Raw genomic sequence first — 17,143 nt, forward strand, 5'->3', positions numbered from 1 at the left:
GGACTTGCTCGCCCCCCTGGTCTTGCTGCTTGGGGTCAGCGCGGCGTCCGCAGAGCCAGGTAAGACCAGCGGGGACGGGAGAGTGCTCGCACCTGGCCCGCCCGCCTCCGGCCGCACTTTGTGAGGGTCTCTGGCAGGTCCCAGGCGGCGACGTCCTCACCCCAGCCCGTCTCGGCTTCGGTCCCGGGAGGCGGCCCCGGCTCTACCCACGCGCGCAGGTGGCCCGCGGGCGGCGGTCGGTGGGTGGACGGAGTCGGGCCGGGGCCGTGTGCCCGAGCGTCCCGCGACGGCCATTCATTCCTCGACTGCGGGGTTTCGCGCCACCTGGGCGCTCCGGGGACTCGGGGAGCGGGCCGGGCTGGGGATGGTGCGGGCCAGCTGCGTCCTGAGACCCTCGTGTCGTGACCAAACTTCGGCGACTCTGCGGGGAAGTTGGTGCGCTCGACGGACAGCGCTGCGGGCCGAGGGCCAGTGAGGTCCCGGAGCCGAGGTCGTGGTGACGGCCGTTACACGCGCGGTGGCTCGGAGACGCCCGGGCATCCGAAGCCTGACCGCGGGCCTGTGTCGCCGTCACCGGCCTGGTGCCTCCCAGCGCCTCTGGGCCCCAGCGTAACCGCGCGCGGAGTCCAGCAGGTCTCGGGGAGGACAGTGCGGTGCGGGGCGCAGCCGTGTTGTTTCTAACCTGTTGAGGCAAAACTGCCCAGGTTTCCCCAGGGCCAGCCTTTGTGAGCCGCCCCGGCCGCCAGGCCTCTGCCCCCGCGTCCGCCGCGGTGTCGGGTTGCGCGCGGTCCCTTTGATGCGGCCGAGCGCCGAGCAGCCGCCGGGAGAACAATGCGCAGGGGTCCGTTGTTTGGCGGCGCCCGGCCGCCGCTGCTCCCGCGTGGACCGCAAACTGTGGTCGGGAAGGCCGTTCTGATCGCGCTGAAACTTCCTCTGCCCCCAGCTCCTGGGACCCCATTCCCAACCACGTGGCGGCCCAGGTCCTCTTCCCAACCGGCCCAGCAAAGGCCGGGGAGGAGCCGGTGGAGGTGCCAGGCCCGAGGGGAGCCTCCGCCCCCGCCCCCAAAGCGTAGGTGCTTTATCACAGGTGGAAATAGGCAACCTGCCCTGACATCCGTCCCGGGCAGCCGGCTCCCCGCGGCCACCGTGCTCACTGCGGTCAGCACAGCGGTCACCTGCTGCCACGGCTGGGGGAGGGGGCGGGGGCGGGGTGTCGCCGGAGGGAAGCGTCCTGGGGAGAGAGCCGTAGTAATTTGTTTCATTGTTTCCAGTTGGCTTGGTCATCAGGTTAAAGGGCAGCACAGACCTTTTAAAAAAGTAACCACTTTGTAAATAGATGTGCGGAAAGCACGTGTTTGTAGTGTAGCAGGTAACTCCTCAGGTATTTGGGTTAACTCTGGGGGCGGGGGTGGGGGGCATTTAGGGAGTGTGTGTCCTTATAGGGTTCTGTGGTCCCCGGGGTTCCTGGGGTTCTTATGACTGCCCGAGACCACATCGTGGCTTCATGGGGCCATCCCCTCAGACATGTGCAGGAATGTGTAAGCCTGAAGGCTCTTTTATGATTATGTCTAGTCGGGAAAGGGAAAGACACTGAAGCATCCACAGCCCAGCTTAGGAAACTTTGTAATCAGGGAGAGGAAGTCAAGGGTGTTGACTTTGAGCCTCAGAGAAGAAAAAATAACATGTTGTGTTCGGGAGCTTGGGTGAGATGAGATCTCTAGGTGTTCAAGTCAATGCAGACTCTGGGGGCGGTGGGTGGCAGAGTGACGGTTCAACAAATGGTGTGGGTTTTTTTTTCAATTTATTTATTTTACGTATTTATTTTTGGCTGCGTTGGGTCTTTGTTGCTGCGTGCGGCCTTTCTCTAGTTGTGGCGAGCGGGGGCTACTCTTACTTGCGGTGCACGGGCTTCTCATTGCAGTGGCTTCTCTTGTTGCTGAGCAGGGGCTCTAGGCGCGCGGGCTTCAGTAGTTGTGGCACGCGGGCTCAGTAGCTGTGGCTCGCGGACTCTAGAGCGCAGGCTCAGTAGTTGTGGCGCACGGGCTTAGTTGCTCCGCGGCATGTGGGATCTTCCCGGACCAGGGCTCGAACCCGTGTCCCCTGCATTGGCAGGCGGATTCTTAACCACTGCGCCACCAGGGAAGCCCGAGAAATGGTATGCTTTATCTTGTGTCCCGCCGTGTGGCTGCAGTGGGTCTGCAGTGGTCTCAGGTCATCCAGAGGAAGGGAGCCCCTTGCGAGGTTCCTAACAGAACGTGCTCTTGTTCCCTGGAGCATAAAAGCAGGAAGCAGCCTCAGCGGGGCTGGTGTGGCGCCCACCCCTCCCCCGTGCTGGGAGAACACAGGCTCCTTTCCCTGCTGGGACCAAGTCCCCTTGGAATGGGATCATAATTGCCCCTCTAGATGTTGGAGAAGAGGAAAGGTATGTGAACGCCTGACTTAGCAGGGGCTCAATTTGTTCTAGAAACGCTTCAGAATTACCCTTGGGAGTCAAAAACTTAAGCCCCGTTTGCTGATTTGAACATTTTTTTCTGACCCCAAATGATGCATTTTCCCAAGTCCGTCTCTGTGCTGTACTTGACCAAAAAAATAAATAAATAACGACTTTTGCTGTTTTGTTTAAGCTTTTGGTCGCTGTCATTCTGATGCTCTTGAATGGCATCGTGTGTTTTCCCCCATAGCCAGAGACCTGGTGGGACCCTGGCTGGGCGGGCTCAGTGCTACCCGCGGTCCCCTCTCCCGGAGGAAGTACCGGAGTCACACGTGCCAAGGTGGCATCTGCCCGTGGGTCATTCCTTCAGGGCCGAGGAAGGAGGACCTCGCCCTGTGGACATTTGCAGGATGCCTGTGGCCACGCCAGAGTCCTAGGCTTTGAGTCGCCTTGTCTCTGGCCCCTCCCACATGGGACCTCGGGCTCAGGCTCTGTCAGCTCCCCGCACACCCCAACCCCCAGAGCCCTTTCTCACCATTAGGGTCCATCAGTGGGTCCAGGTCTCCGCTGATGGCCGTGGTCCTCCCTCCCCCCAGCTCCCTGGGTGGGCCTGCAGGGTTTAGGCTTGACAGGTCCCCGTGTCCGGGGGTGTCTGTCATCCTGGGGTTCAGAGGCACCTGGGCAAGGGATCTAAGCAGAGGGAAGGAACTTTTGTCCAAGGCAGGCTCGTTTGGAGGGGCAGCACAGATGGGGAGTCTTCAGGGTTCAGGAATAAGACCTCTAAGGTAGTCTTGAATTTCAGCAAAACTTGTTTTTCAAGGCACTCTTGTTTTCCTTTAAAAGAAGGAGGAGGGGGAAGGTCCTTGCAAAGAAACCTAGAAGGAGAGAAACTGACTCCTGAGCTGTCCAGAGCTCGAGGGGCCTAGACAGCCTGCCCCACCCGCCCTGCTTCACCCTGAAAATACAGCTCAGTGAATGCACACACACGCACACACACGCGCACACACACGCATACACACACGTGCACACACGTGCACACCCGTGCACACGCTCGATCTCTCCCCACCAGAGTGCCTGGTCTGTCTTCAGCTGGGTTGTTGAAAACGTCCTGGCGCTCCGTGGGTGACGGAATGGGACAAGACCCGTCTTCTGACTCGATGGCCAGCGGACTTCCTTCTCTCATGGCCTGAGCACTGCGGGGAGGGGCCGCTCAGTGGAGGGGTGGGTGAGGGGCAAGCGGTCTTGCTGCAGTGCGGCTGATAAGCAGCCCCCAGGCCCGGCTCTGTCTGCGGTGGCTGGCCTGTGCCCCATGGCACATGCCCGTGTGCAGTCCTGGTCGAGGCGCGGCCCGCCCCTGTGCCGGCGAGGTCGGACCACAGATGGCACCCTCTGATCTCAGCTCTCCGCTCGGAGGCTTGGAGGCTCTGGGTTAGCTGTCATCTGACAGAGAACCCCGAAACGGCGGCCCCTCTCCCCAGAACACAGCTGGCCAAGCACCAGCTAACTGACGTCTGGGTAGAAGGTGGACACTGCAGGATGTGACATGTGAAACTACCCGAGACCGCATGCTGGACGGAGGGAGGGATAAATTATTGGGAAAGTGAAAATAGATGTTTGGCACGCTCATAAGATGATTGCATTTGATACATTTTGACGGCAGGGGCCCAGGACAGTGAGAACGTTGTGGGAGGTGCCTGCAGTGCGCCCTGGGTCCCCACAGCTCTGCTCCCTTGCCAGGTCACGTGGCTTCTCTGGACCCCACGCCTCCCATCCCTGACGGCTTAGGGTCTGGGATGAGCTCTCTGCCAGACCTGGCTCCTTCCCAAGAAGGACTGGGCCTCTGAGCCCTTCCCTGCCCCCCTGCCAGTCCTGGGAGGAGCACTGGGGGGGTGGGCGCTGCCTTGGTTTCCTGCTCTAACCCGGGCGGCAGGTGATTGCATTGTGAAGCCCCTCACAGCGCCCGTGTGTGACGTGCCTGGTGTGAATCTCCACACGTGTCCGGGACCTCGCGCCGTCCGCTGCATCCCTCGGGGGTGCTTGGTGGAGACAGGGAGCTTTCTCTGTCCCGCTCCCCAGAACTGCCCGGTGCCGGCAGGGTGTGGCTGGGTGACTTGGGCTGGCCCCTGGGGTCATGTTTTCGATTGGCGGGTCTGGGCCGTGCAGAACGGCTGTCAGAAGGAGCTTTAGATCACGGATGCGCTGAGTCAGACGAAATTTGGGGGCCGCAGGGCAGTGTCTGTGCTCCGCCTGCCACCCTGCAGGGGCGTGTCCTACCCCCGCCCCAGCTTCTCTGGCAGAGGAGACAAGTCCCGGCACGGCCTCCTGGCTGTCTTCAGCGAGTGCCCAGGAAGGAGGACTTGTTCACAGGCTGGTACACCTTTCTGGAATTCCATGCTGGCAGACGGGGACATTCCCGGGCTGACGCACCGTGACGAGGCCGGTGGCACAGGGCAGGGGCACTCAGCGCTGAGCTGGGGTGATGGGTGGGGCTCTTGGCCACCCTTGGTTTCTGGAAGACCAAGAGGCTCTGTGGTGGGTCCAGCTGGCCCAGGCACTGGCCACGGGTCACGGTTGACCTTGACAGGGTGTTTCCCCACAAAGGACATGAGACCAGAGCCAGAGGCTCAGGGACGAGGCTGCAGGGCGAGGGGATGGAGCCTGTGTGACCAGAGCTTGGTGGTGGGTTACAGTGGCAGGGCCTGAATGGAAACTGCAGAGACCACATACGTGCTTTTGACGGATTGGTGGTGGTGGTTTCCGTGGAGCCCAGATGGAACATCTGCCGATACCGCGTGTTACTGATTTACGTTTTTCTTCATCCAGTCATTCATGTAATTTTGGTCCGAAGTGCTCGTTTCTACTTTTTACACTGTTCCTTGAGTAGATTCAGAATTAGGCATGGTCAGGCCTCCTTGTTTTGCATCCAAGCTCAGAAATCTTGGAGACGGTACCAGGCTCCGGCAGCTGGGTCTCCTGTTTGCCCAGGACCTGCTGGCACGGGCTGTTCTGAGCGCGAGAGGCGCCCTTCTGCTTTGGGGAGACTTGAGCCGGTGTGAAAGCAGTGCCTGGAGGGCACGTCCCAGCAGCGGTTGAACCGCATCTTGGTGTTCACCGTGCAAAAGAGTAAGCTTCTCTCGTCCTGGGAACGGGGAGGGCCCGGGGAAGAGCACCGACCCAGCTGCCGGGAGCTGGAGGCCGAATGCATCTCTGCTGGGGCCCGAGTGCAGAGCCCCCACGGCCTGTAGGGCGAAGGGACACCTTTCTTCCCCGTTTCCATTTAGGCAACCGGGGGACGTCATCGTGGAAGGGAACCCATGATCTATGTGGAAGCTGCTGCTTGGACAGTGTGACGCGGGAAGATTCTCCCCTCCCCTTGCAGTCGGGAGGGCAGGGCCATGGGAAGAGGGGGTGATGTTCCACAGGCCGACCGAGCGCCTGATGCAGGGTGGGCCTGAGCCCCTGAGGTGGTCCTGCCTGCCCCTGAGCTCCCCTGGACCAGCCACTTGGCCCATGGAGCCAGGGTCTCTTCCAAGCTGGGGCTCACGCATCTGGGGCCGGGGGTCGGGGTTCGCGTTAGAGGAGAACTTGGGAAGGCCTTCCTTTCGCCCCGGCTGGTCCGGGGCTGGGAGGTGGTGGGTGGTGAATCCAGCCACCTGGCCCCTTGGTCCATTAACTTCCTCTTTCCTGAGTCATTTTTGAGCACCTGTGTTCGCACCCTGCCTGCCCCAAACAGGAAGGTGAACAGCAGTGTGTCTGGGTGACCGAGGGCAGGGCAGACCGTTATCTCCCCAGCAGGCCGAGAGCATCCACTCTGGGATCTGGGCTGCTTACCTGGGGAGGCCCCATGGCAGTGCTGGGGCTGAGCGCTGAGGGGGCTGTGTTTGGGACCTTCAGGAGGTGGGTGAACATCCCTCCGGATGGATATTAGTTCCGTGCAGCTTTTCAGTCCAAACCGCCAGGGCTGGGCACTGTCACTTTGAAAATCCTGCTAATCTGATAGGTGGAGAAATACCACTTCTGTGCTCTATTGTGTGAGTTTCTGTCCGGCGAGGGTGCAGGTTCTGGAGTGTTATTTGGCCTTCGCGTCTCTCCTTTTGCTCTGACATCCATCCTCTGTCTGTGCGCCGTCGTCCTCCTTGTCATGCCTGCCTGTGGTGTCACCTCCCGGGGGGCATATTGGGCATATTTTCTAGTTTGTGGGCAGGCTTTAATTGGGAACGTGAAATTTCTGAAAGCAGGGTGTTTTTTTTCCCCTTATTTTTATGGCCACGCGTGACGATCACGGCTCAGGGACAGCGGCCTGAGCTCATCTGCGTTGCAGGGGTGATGCGGGGGTCGTGAGAATTCAGAGAGGAAAACTGCGTGCGCCAGCAGGCAGAGTGCCGGGGGGTCACGTGCTGCATGTGCCTCTTAGTTTCTTTACTCGGCTTTGGTGGGTGTGGAGTTAGAGCTAGTGCTTGCAGAAAACAAGTATGGAGTCACTGAATCGTGGTCTATTGCCGCTGGCCGGCAGCCTGGCTGGCCACTTTGTGTTTGTGGATGGGACACCATCTGCCACGTGGGTTGAGAGCCCAGGCTCCAGGTTTTAACTCCAGCTTTGCTTCTGAGCGCTGTGTGACCTTTGGCAGATCCCTCACCGTCTCTGTGCCTCTGGTCTGTAAAGTGGGGAGGGCAGTGGGGCTCTGTGGGACTGAATAGGGCATTCCTGCAGGGAGCTTCCTGGGATGTGTCCTGACAACTCCTCCTTGGGCTCTGGGGACACCGTCGGGGATGGCCTCAGCCACCCGTCAGGGCGGGGCCCGGAAGGAGGGCCTGGTGAGCACCAAGAGCAGGAAGTGGGTCCTCGTGACCGGAACACAGTTTTTGTGCTTCTTACTTGGCCATGGGCTGCGCCTGCTAAGAACATCGTGTGTTTTAGACAAAGCAGCCCACCCACGCCCGCCGCTCCAAAGTCCTGCGAGTGTTCTGGGCCTGGGTGCCCGCGTGGTCTCGCCCGCCCACGTGTCCCGTGGGGGTGATCCAGGGATCGCAGACCTACCTGCCTCTGCCTGTTGGATCTTGTCACGAGGCTGCTGTATTTCGAAAAACTCTCCCACTGAGATTCCACGGAGCCTCTCGTTCTGTGCAGCCAGGCCGGTTCCTGGGGTTCCCGCATTGAGGCCCCGTCTGTGCTGGGAATCTGAGCTCAGCCTGCTGGGGTGTCTGTCGTCTGGGCAGCGCTTGCTCAGAGGACAACAGACAGGGCGGCGTCCTTTCTGTCCTCTGTAACCCCAGCCTTCCAACCAGAACGAAGGGAAGCCACCCTTGATCTCCTGCACGCTCACCTTCGGGGTCTCCCCACCTGGGGTAGACCTGCTCCCTCTCCAGCGGCTCTACCCCAGGCCGCCAGGCACCGCCCACAGGCCCAGCTCAGACCCTCCTTCCCCTCCACACACGGCCCGAGGGCTTTAAAAGGCAGGCCCTCCAGGAGAGGGTGCAGCCAGCCCATGGGTGGAGCCGGGAGAGGCTTTTTCTACCATAAATGATCATTTCAACTAGACAGCTTTCCTTCTGCCGCCCTGGGCGTGTCCACACCTGGCCCTGAGCCACCTCTGCTCCTGTCCTCTTGGCCCCTGGAGGAGAGGACGGCCCTTTCTGAGCCCAGATGCCCCTGCAGGGCCCGGCCCTCCGGCCCCACTTCAAGCTTCTGGCTGTCACTTTCTGGCCCACTCCTTCTCACTTCCCCAAGGCTGACCCAGGGTTGCGGGCTTACCGTGCTCCCACACCGGCGGGTAGTGTTGGCAGCGACCTCTGCTTGTCTTGGGTCCTCCCATCTTGGCCTTGTCCCCCCGTGGCACCGGGGGACCCATCTTGTTCCAGGTCACCGGTGTCCTTGGGGCAGCCAGGACCTTCCTGTTTTCTGGCTAACGTGAGCCTCCATCCCCAGGGGACTCGGGCCCGGCTGGCGCTGACTCAGAGTCTGCGATGCTCTGCTGTTCCTTCTTTCATGATTTTATATTGTGGCAATAGTTAAGCATGCCGTGGAGGCTCAGAAACCGGAAAGAAAAAGCGCCCGTTCCAACGCAGTCTTTACTGTCAATGTGGGGGAAATGGGACATCTTAAATGGACCTGGGCTGCCCTCCCTGCTGACTCCACTCCCGGCCTGTGTGGACGGCCCCTCTGGGTGCAGAAGCCTCAGGGCCCCCCGGAGAGCCAGCCGCAAGCTGGTCTGCTTCCCAGATGGGAAAACATCCCCACCCCACCGCCCACTCCTGGGCGGCGAGCTAGCCTCCCAAGCGCCTGACTTACCCACATTTAAGACCCTAGACAACCCCACCTCCCAGCGTTTAAACTTTTTCTTCCCGTGGCATATGGTCTGCTGAATGTCAGCCCCCAAAGGCCTCGCCGTCCTGAGCCACAGGGCCAGTGAACGCTGCTTTACGCGGTAAAGAGGACTTTGGGTGGGATGAGGCTCGTGAGCTGTGGAGATTACCCTGGATTATCCGGGTGGGCCTACGTGTAATCGTATGTCCTAAGAAGGGATGAGGGAGGCCAGAGGGTCAGGTCAGAACAAGGAGCCGTGGCGATAGAAGCAAAGGTTGAGGGAGAGATTGGAATACAGGACGGGGCTACGAGCCTAGGAACACAGGCGGCTTCTAGATGCTGGAACCGGGGGACTGGGTCCTCCCTGGGGCTCCCGGAAAGGAGCACAGCCGTGCCGACACCTGGGAGTTAGGCCTCTGGCCTCCAGAACTGTGGAGCGCAGCTCGTGTGGTTTCCAGCCCCTGACTTTGGGGTCATTTGCTCCAGCAGCTGCAGGACACTGGCCAGCGTGTGGCTAGGTCAGTGGCAGGGGTAGAGTCGTGGAGACGCAAATCCTCTCGTTGGAAAAGTGTTGCTTCTCCACAGTGTGAAACCTCTGATACGTTCGAAGGCCTTGGGACACCCACGCCCTGTACGGGGCCCCTGAGTGCCCTTCCTGACCCCCAAGTCCCGAGGGTCGACTCCCCGTCCTGCGCACCCAGCACCCTGGGCTGGGGACTCTCTGTGGAGAGGTTAGAGGGGCCCCCGTCCTAGGAACCTCTTAGAGCTCAGCGGGACCCCATTCTCAGGCCCCAGAATGACCTCCGCGTGTCCCCGGGTGGCGCCTTGAACGGGGGAGGGAGGCGGGCGGACAGAGGGCAGGTGAGCGGGGCTGGGGCAGACATCGGGACGCTCGAGAGTGCCTGGATGGGCCTGTGGGCAAGGGGACTGTGTGTGTGTGGGGTCTGTCCTGGGACTGTCTCCGGCAGGGCCCTCGCAGGGCAGGGGCGGGCGTTATCGTCCACAAGGTTGGACAGCAGCCCGCTCTGTTCTGTTTTTGGAGAATGAGGCAAATGACACAGAAGCACATTCCCAGAGAGCGTCAGTTGTGCCCAGTGTCCTGGCATGGCGCAGAAAGGGTTTATAAAGGAAAGCTGACCAGTTGCCGAGCAGGTGGACAGTACTCAGTACTTGTGGAAAGGACCAGTGCTTGTCAGCCTCCAGCCATCTTGGGTACTGGCTGGACCTTCAGTTATCTGAGTGCCGGGTGGACCTTCAGTTATCCGGATGCCTGGTGGACCTTCAGTTATCCGGTGCTGGGCAGACCTTCAGTTATCTGAGATGGACCTTCAGTTATCTGTGCCAAGAGATTCGATGGCCGGTGGGAACTGGTGGCCAGACTTGCTTCACTTACAAAAACGGCCAGACTGGCCCATCTGTGAGGTGGCTCCAGACGTGCAAACTACATCTTCATTTGCCTTCACATACTGGGTGTTGTCACCTCTCCTCCGGCACAGGGACCCTTCTCAGATCTCACACACTCAGAGAGAGCAGGGACGTCCGGGCAGGGCGTGTGGCTGAGAGCTCAGCCTGGCTCCCGCAGGCCTGGCTTTGTACCTTCTGGATGGCCAGAGACGGAGCCCAGGGTGGTAGGCAGCCAGGAGGGGTTGGGGGCTGTGCCCAGGACCCTTGGGTGCAGTTTGCTCTGTTCCCATCCCCCGACTCCCAGAAGTGGATGGCCCCCCGCCTCAGTCCTCTGTAGGCCATCTCAGGAGTGGCCAGGGCTGGCCCAGCCCGAAGGTCACTTCCTCAGGGGACTCTGCGGGGATGCTGTGCAGCTCCTCCCCAGGGTCATGGGACAGAGGAGGGGCAGGGCACATGTCTCTGTTTGGATTCAGAAATCCAGGGCCTTTGGTGGCAGCGTCGTCCGTCGTGGTTGGTCACCTTGGTCTGTTCAGTCCCAGCTGAAGACCCTGCTCACCAGGTCTCAGTGCAGGTTGTACTGGGTTTTGAATCCTAACTAGCTAGTAGACAATGGGGAGTTGAATTCTAAAGCTGCAGCCCTCACCTGCCCACTGGATTGGAAATCAGCCCCGCCCCCCCATCCTCGTTTCCCCAGTTACACGCGAGCATCCCTTGGGAACGATCCAGGATCGCCCCTTCCAGGGGCGCCATCTCACTCTGAGTTTCAGGTGTTTGGAAGCATCTGCTTTGACCTTTGCCTTTCTCTTCTACAGAAACAACCCTCGTACCTTAATGTGCTTTTACTAAAGGGCCTTTTTGAGTGATAAGGAGTCTCTCCTGTTTTCCTGGCTCAGGACATGCATGTTTGGGGAACCACTTCTTAAAGGGCGGCCCTGGGCCTGAGCTTCTGGAGACCCGGGTCACGGAGATGGGGGTGGGATCCGCGGAGACCCCTTCCTTGTGCCGCGGTGTCCCGAGCGGACTTCGTCCCATCAGCGGTGACGGCCACTCGCTGTGACTGCCCGAGCTTCGGGGCACTGCGTTCTCTTTCCCTGTGCCTGTTAACCAGCCCGCCGGATGCCCCCCCCACGCCCTTCCGTGTGCCGGGGCTTGGGGTCCCTGCGGCCTCATTCTTGGGTATCCTTGTTCTCCCCCGTGGTTCACGGCTCTGGGTCCCGGCCCGGCCGCCCCCAAGGGGTCTGGGCTGTGCGTCCTGCGCCCCGCCATCCCTCTGCTCCTTCTTAGTGGTCAACATGCTGGCCCTGCCGTTTCGTGAGCCCCGGCTCACCCAGGACATGGGCGGGAAGACACCGCACAGGCCGCGGTGTAACCTGCTCTCAGCTAAAGCTGTCCCCCTGTAAGTTGTGGTTGCATCGGCCCAGGTGAAGCCACACCACCTCCACCCGGGCCGGCGTCACACCCGAGGCCAGGTCGAGGTGCCGCTTTGTGGCCTGTGCCGTTCCCGGGCGGGGGGCTGCCTGTGAGGTGGGGGGACGCTCATGATGGGAGGTGGGGCTCCGGCTTCCGGCGTTGGGGGTGGCTGCTCACACCTGCTTGGGCCCCAGGTGGGTGCACTGGTGCAGGTTGCCCTGACTTCATTTTGCACCAAGCACAGGAGTTTCCCTCTCACAATTCACATCCCCTCCACCTCTGAGCTCTCTCATCGCTAATCGAGGACGTGAGGCCCCTCAGATGAAAGCCCCTTTGTGCACAGCCTGCAGCTGGCTCCGCCCTGGGCTGGCGCTCGCGGCCTGAGCAGGTGCAATGGCCCTCTCACCACAGGAATGTCCCCGCGAGGCACCGCGAACAGCTTCCTCCTTTATTCGTGCTATCAGCTCATGACGCTGCGATTTGGGTCCAATTCTATCTGGAGAAGGTCGTGCTGGGTTGCGTCTCCTCCTCGCTCGTATCCCAGCAACAGGATTACGGCTGGCAGGATGGCATTCCTGTAGCCCCGAGAGAGCGGGGTCCCAGTCCTCCACGCTCCGGAGCCTTCTGGGGCCAGCGGTGGGTGTGGGCAGGGAAGGCATTTGGACCCAGCTGCCCTAAGGCTACCAAGAGTTAGCGGTGCGGGACTCGCAGCGAGAAGGGGCTGCGGCCCCGGACCCAGGGGCCTCCATGGGGAGCCGTGCGTGGCCAATTCCGTGGTCCTGCTGCACACCCCTGCCTTTTACCAGGAGGGGCAGAGCTGCCGATGGTCCGCCTGTGCTTCTCAGCGTGCCCTCCACTCACCAAGCTGGAAGGCGGGCCCCTCTCTGCGGCTCCCGACGGGTTGCCCAGCGGCGTCTGCACTGGCGCCTACTCTGTGTGTGCCTGCGTGGGTCCCGCTCAGCACACTCTAGGCTCCTTGAGGACAGACGGGCAGACGGAGGGCCTCTGGGCGAGACTGGACTTTGCCCCCGGAAGTGTTTGCAGTCCTGTTTCATCCTTACTGAAATTTACAATCCTGTGCGCTTTGTGCCGCTTGCGAGGAGACCCGTGGCCCACGTTCAAGGACCACCTGTGCCTCTGACCCCAGGAGTGACAGTGGGTGGGCTGAGCAGTAGGAATGGTCCCATCGCGGGGTCAGCAGTTGTCGGACGGGAGGAAGAAGGAGGTGAGCCCGCTGAATGGGAGGTTGAGGTCCAGTGTGTACAGAGCAGCAAGGTTGTGCTGTGGGAGGAAGAGCCCTGACTCCTTTACCTCGGAGCAGAGTTCCACACGGCGGGCAGGGCCTTCCTGCATCTCATTGTCCTTCTGGGGCCTCGGTCAGGGGACGCTCCCTCCTCCCGCTCTGTCACACGGCCCCTGACACAGCCCGGAGGGGGGGAGGGGGGAGGGGTACAGGGTCCCGAGCACACCCTCCTTCCCGGCCGCAAGGCCGTGGGTGGAGATTTGAGTGCAGCTCCCGTCTATGGGCACCAGGTCCCTCCGCTCCTGATGGCGAGGCTAGTTTGCAGTTAGCGGGTTCCAGAACCGCTCACGATGAGCAGCTAGAGTCTCCGCATGCGGCTTATTACGATTTCATTTGATTAGTAACAGTCCCTTCCGCCTGGCGACTCCTGCAGGTGCCTCCCATAGGGTTGGAAGGGGTGGGCGCGTGGCGGGGGTGACAGGTGGCGTCTTTGCTCCTAGCGGACCGAGGCTCATGTCATTTTAAGTTCGGCCACGTGCGGGGGGTGCCTTCCTGACATGAAGCCCCAGGTACTGGGGCTGGGAGGGCTGTCAAGATCTTCTGGGCACTGGACGCCGGGCACCTGCTTGTACTGGAGGAGCGAGAGCTCCGCGCAAATGTCCTCGGCTCCAAGGGCCCTGGGTCACCGGCCTGTGGGACTTCTGGGCGGCTGTGACCCTCACGCCCATGGTGGGGGGGGGCCCGAGCCCACCCCACACTCGACTCGGCCCACACCTCCTTTCCTTCCGCCCGGACAGCACACACTCACAGGCTCACCCTGAGGTTTAACCGAGTGGCACCTGCACCCCAGGTCACCTCCTTGCAGGCTCGCCGCCTCCGTCCCCACTCCCCGCACGCAGCTTCCTCCCGAGCTGTCCAGCCGCCAACCTGCCCCTCGTCCTGCGGAGCCTGGGCAGGGGGTCCTTAGCTGGCCACTGGTCCGGCCCAACCCCCTCTCCCCAACCCTGCGTCCACCAGGAGGGAAGTGGCTACAGGCCCGTCCGGGCCCCCCACTCCCCGCTCCATGCCAGCCTCTCTGTGGCCTGGGGAGGAGATAGTGGGTCGTGGTCCAAGGGGCACTGGGACGGCCACCCCCAGGGGACACCCTCCTTTGAATTTCCACCTGCTTCTCCTTCTACCCCTTCCCTGCCTGGTGGACCTCATCTACCCCCTGGACCCGACACCTGCACCTCCACTGTGGCCGCTGACTTTTCCCCTGCCCAGTGCCCTGGGCGTCAGTGTCTGCCTGCCATCCCCCCCCAGCACCTAACGTCATGCCTGGCACACAGCTGGGGCTCGTAAATGCTTCCCAGATGCATGGATGGACTTCTGAGGGCTTCGTGAGAATGACGGCTCTTGGATTTGGCCAGAGTGCGTGGCTGGCCCTGCCTGAAGTCTTGGTGGTGCAGTTTCGCAGGGCGAGGGCCTGGCTTAGGTGCACAGTTACTGGGGATGCAGAGGCGTTCCTGCACCCACAGGTCACCAGGGGCTTTGCCCGCTCCTGTGCGGGCTTTGAAGGTGTGCGACGCTGGTAGCCGTGGAGCTGCAGGAATGGGAGAGAGATGCTGAAGCCTGCGGTCTGGCCTGGCTCCCCTCACCGGCTGGCCATTGTGCTGGATGCTGGGTGTCAGCAGACACGGAGCAGACGAGTGGGTCCTGCTGCAGGAGGCCACGCAGCGCCAGGAGGAGCTCAGATGGCTGTCTCGGGGTGATGAGGCTCACGGGCTCTCCCTGGCTGAAGGGCCGCCGTCCCCACAGGGAGATGGGGGTCTGCGGGGGAGAACCCTCCATCCTGGAGGGCAGTTTCTAGGAGGTTCAAGAGATTTTAGGGGCCCTGACGTGTGGCCAGCCATGACTGCTACCTCTTCTTTGTCCTCAGGACAAATCGAGCTGGGAGATGGGGTCACTGAGCCTCGGGGTCTGATGAAGTATTGCTGGGGCTGGGCGCCTTCGAGAGCTTCCGTCTGTCCTGGATGTTCCCAGGCAGGACGGAGCACGGGAGGCCAAGGCCACAGACCGGCCTGGGCAACCTGCCTCGCTGGGTGACCGTCAGTCGCCTTCTCTGAGTCCTGGTCGCCCAGGGGCAGCCCGGGGCAGCCCTCACTGCCGTGTGGGCACCCTGTCCCGGCCCTGCTGTGGGACCCAGTCAGCGCCGAGCTCCTCAACGTGAGCGCTCAGGCCCCTCTGAGCCCCTCCCCGTTTGTGGAAGAATGACTTCCTTCTCACCCCAGATGTATGGTCAGCAGCTGCGGTGGCATCTTCCCTCCGGCCCCGTGGTCCCCAGGTTGAGCCAGCTCCTAGGAGCCGTCTGAGGACCAGGCCTTGCAGTGCCGTCCCTGCGGGCCGTGGCCGGGTGCGCCCAGCGTCCCCAACCCAGACGTTCCTGCCGCGCGTCTGATTTGGAGTCTAAGGTGGAGAACGCGCGTGAGGCTTGAGAGGGTGGACGGAGGAGCCCCCCGTCCCCGCCGGGGTCTGAGTGCCTGGGGAGCCCACGTCCAGCCAGCCGTTCAGCGGCCTTCTGGCCGGAACCACCAGACACACTGCACTGGGCCTGGGGGAGCTGGGCTGCCCCTGCCAGCCTGGTGGGGCAGCCCTGAGGGCCCGGCGTTGGTTCCATGGGGTCGGGAGAGAGTCTTCCGCCCGAGGACCCTGGTGGGCCACCTCCTTGCCTGAGCGCCCGACATGACACCCGCGGTAGCACAGCCAGCACCTTACGGGGAAGGGGATGTCGATTCACACAGCGCTGAAGAGCACACGCACACCCACTGAGCGCCTCTGGGCGGCGGGGTCCTGGCCGCTGCTGGGCTGAGCACGCTTGGTGCTGCCCGAGGCGGGCCTGTCAGACTCTGGGAGTGGACACGAGATCCCTCTCGCTGGGAGGCCCTGGAGCGGGTGGGGAGGTGGGCAGGCCGCCAGTCATCACGCCTGGTGCCCAGCTCCGCCGTGCGTCAGCTGCGGGGCCCGGGCGAGTGTTCAGGGGACGCCGCAGCCTGGTGACGGCCCGGGGCCGGCCCCGCGCTGGCCTGGAGTCCCCCGCAGAGTGTCACGGGACGGAGGGGACACTCTGCTCCCATTCTCACTTCAGAATGTCCCCCTGTGTCTCGTGCTGCTCTGGTTGAGAGGGCTCGGGGGGGTGCTGTGGCAGAGGAGGGGCCCATCTCTAATGTCGGCCCCCGAGACCCGGTCCAAGGTGTGGATCAAGCCCCTCAGTTCAGGGAGCACAGGGGGATTGTGGCTGGATGCCTGTGGTTTCCGTCCTGCACTTTGGAAGGGCAGGGCACCGTCCTCCACCCACAGCTCCCTCTGTGGGGCCCGCCGCTCACGGACCCCCCTCAGTCTCCCACAGGTCTGACGAGGCCCGAGGCTGTGTGTCCCCCTTCCCACCTGGTGACCTACCTGGTTCAGCTTGCCCCGGGCAGCCCCCGGAGGGTCTCAGGTTACTGGCTCTCCCTCTAAAGCCCCCTGAAAACCCTGGTGTCACAGCGGGATCTCCAGGAGGTGGCTGGCGCCAGCCCAGGCCTGGGACACTGCCCAGTTCACAGGAGTCCCTGAGGGCCCCAGGCAGGGCCTGCAGCCCCCGGTGGTGTCCTGGGCTGGGCCGTCGGGTGGGCCCCGGTAGAACCCGCGCTGATTAAAACAACGACAGCAACAAAGCCGAAACTTCCCAGATGTCAGAGGCTGCAGCCGGCTGCTTTCAGTTTTCCTGTCGCTTTGGGAAGGAGTTTAAACTGTGTGACTGCCGGCCTACTGATCACCGCCCCGCGTGATCCCGTCCCTGCCTGTGGTCTCTCGTTCTCTGAACCTCATTTTTCTGCTGTCAGGATCCCTCCTGTGCTCTAATGCCTGACGGCACTGAGGGGGCCCGGGCAGGACTGGTTGGCACATGTGGGAGCTCGGCTGCCCCCAGGGGCCTCCTGCAGGGGCGAAGGCCCCCCGGGTGTGTCCTTCATCCCTGCCTTCCCCAGCTGTGGCCCTGGTCTGGGGAGCGTGCAGAGCTGGGGCTCCAGACGGGGCTCCAGACGTGGGGTGCCAGGAGGGAAACGCCCCTGCCTGACGACTTGGCGTGGGGTGACTGGGGGCCTCTGGGGAACGCCTGCTCCCCAGGTCATCCAGGAGGGCTCCTCCCAGGGCCTGAAGGACGTGGCTGTGCGCTGCTATGAACCTAGTTCTGTCTGACTTTAAACCCTGATAAATTAGAGAGACAGACACAGAGACAGAGAAGGGGGGAGAGAGAGAGAGGCGGGGGGGGAGAATAGAGAGAGAGGGGGGGGGAGAGAGAGAGAGAGCGCGCTTGAGCATCCAGCCCCAGGCC

At 62.2% G+C, this 17,143-nt stretch overlaps 1 protein-coding gene across 1 annotated transcript in view; it reads left to right on the top strand.

The window, feature by feature from the left end:
- Window positions 1-6: 6 nt before the first annotated feature.
- The window catches only part of COL18A1 (collagen type XVIII alpha 1 chain), a 92,476-nt gene continuing 75,339 nt past the window's right edge, over window positions 7-17,143 (top strand). Inside the window, exon 1 of the mRNA XM_024758235.1 lies at window positions 7-59. The gene's annotated coding sequence lies outside the window, so the exon portion shown is untranslated. The remainder of the gene's footprint in view (window positions 60-17,143) is intronic.

This window comes from Neophocaena asiaeorientalis, unplaced genomic scaffold (genome assembly GCF_003031525.2).
Source record: "Neophocaena asiaeorientalis asiaeorientalis breed wild unplaced genomic scaffold, Neophocaena_asiaeorientalis_V1.1 scaffold45, whole genome shotgun sequence".
NCBI classification, from domain to species: domain Eukaryota; kingdom Metazoa; phylum Chordata; class Mammalia; order Artiodactyla; family Phocoenidae; genus Neophocaena; species Neophocaena asiaeorientalis.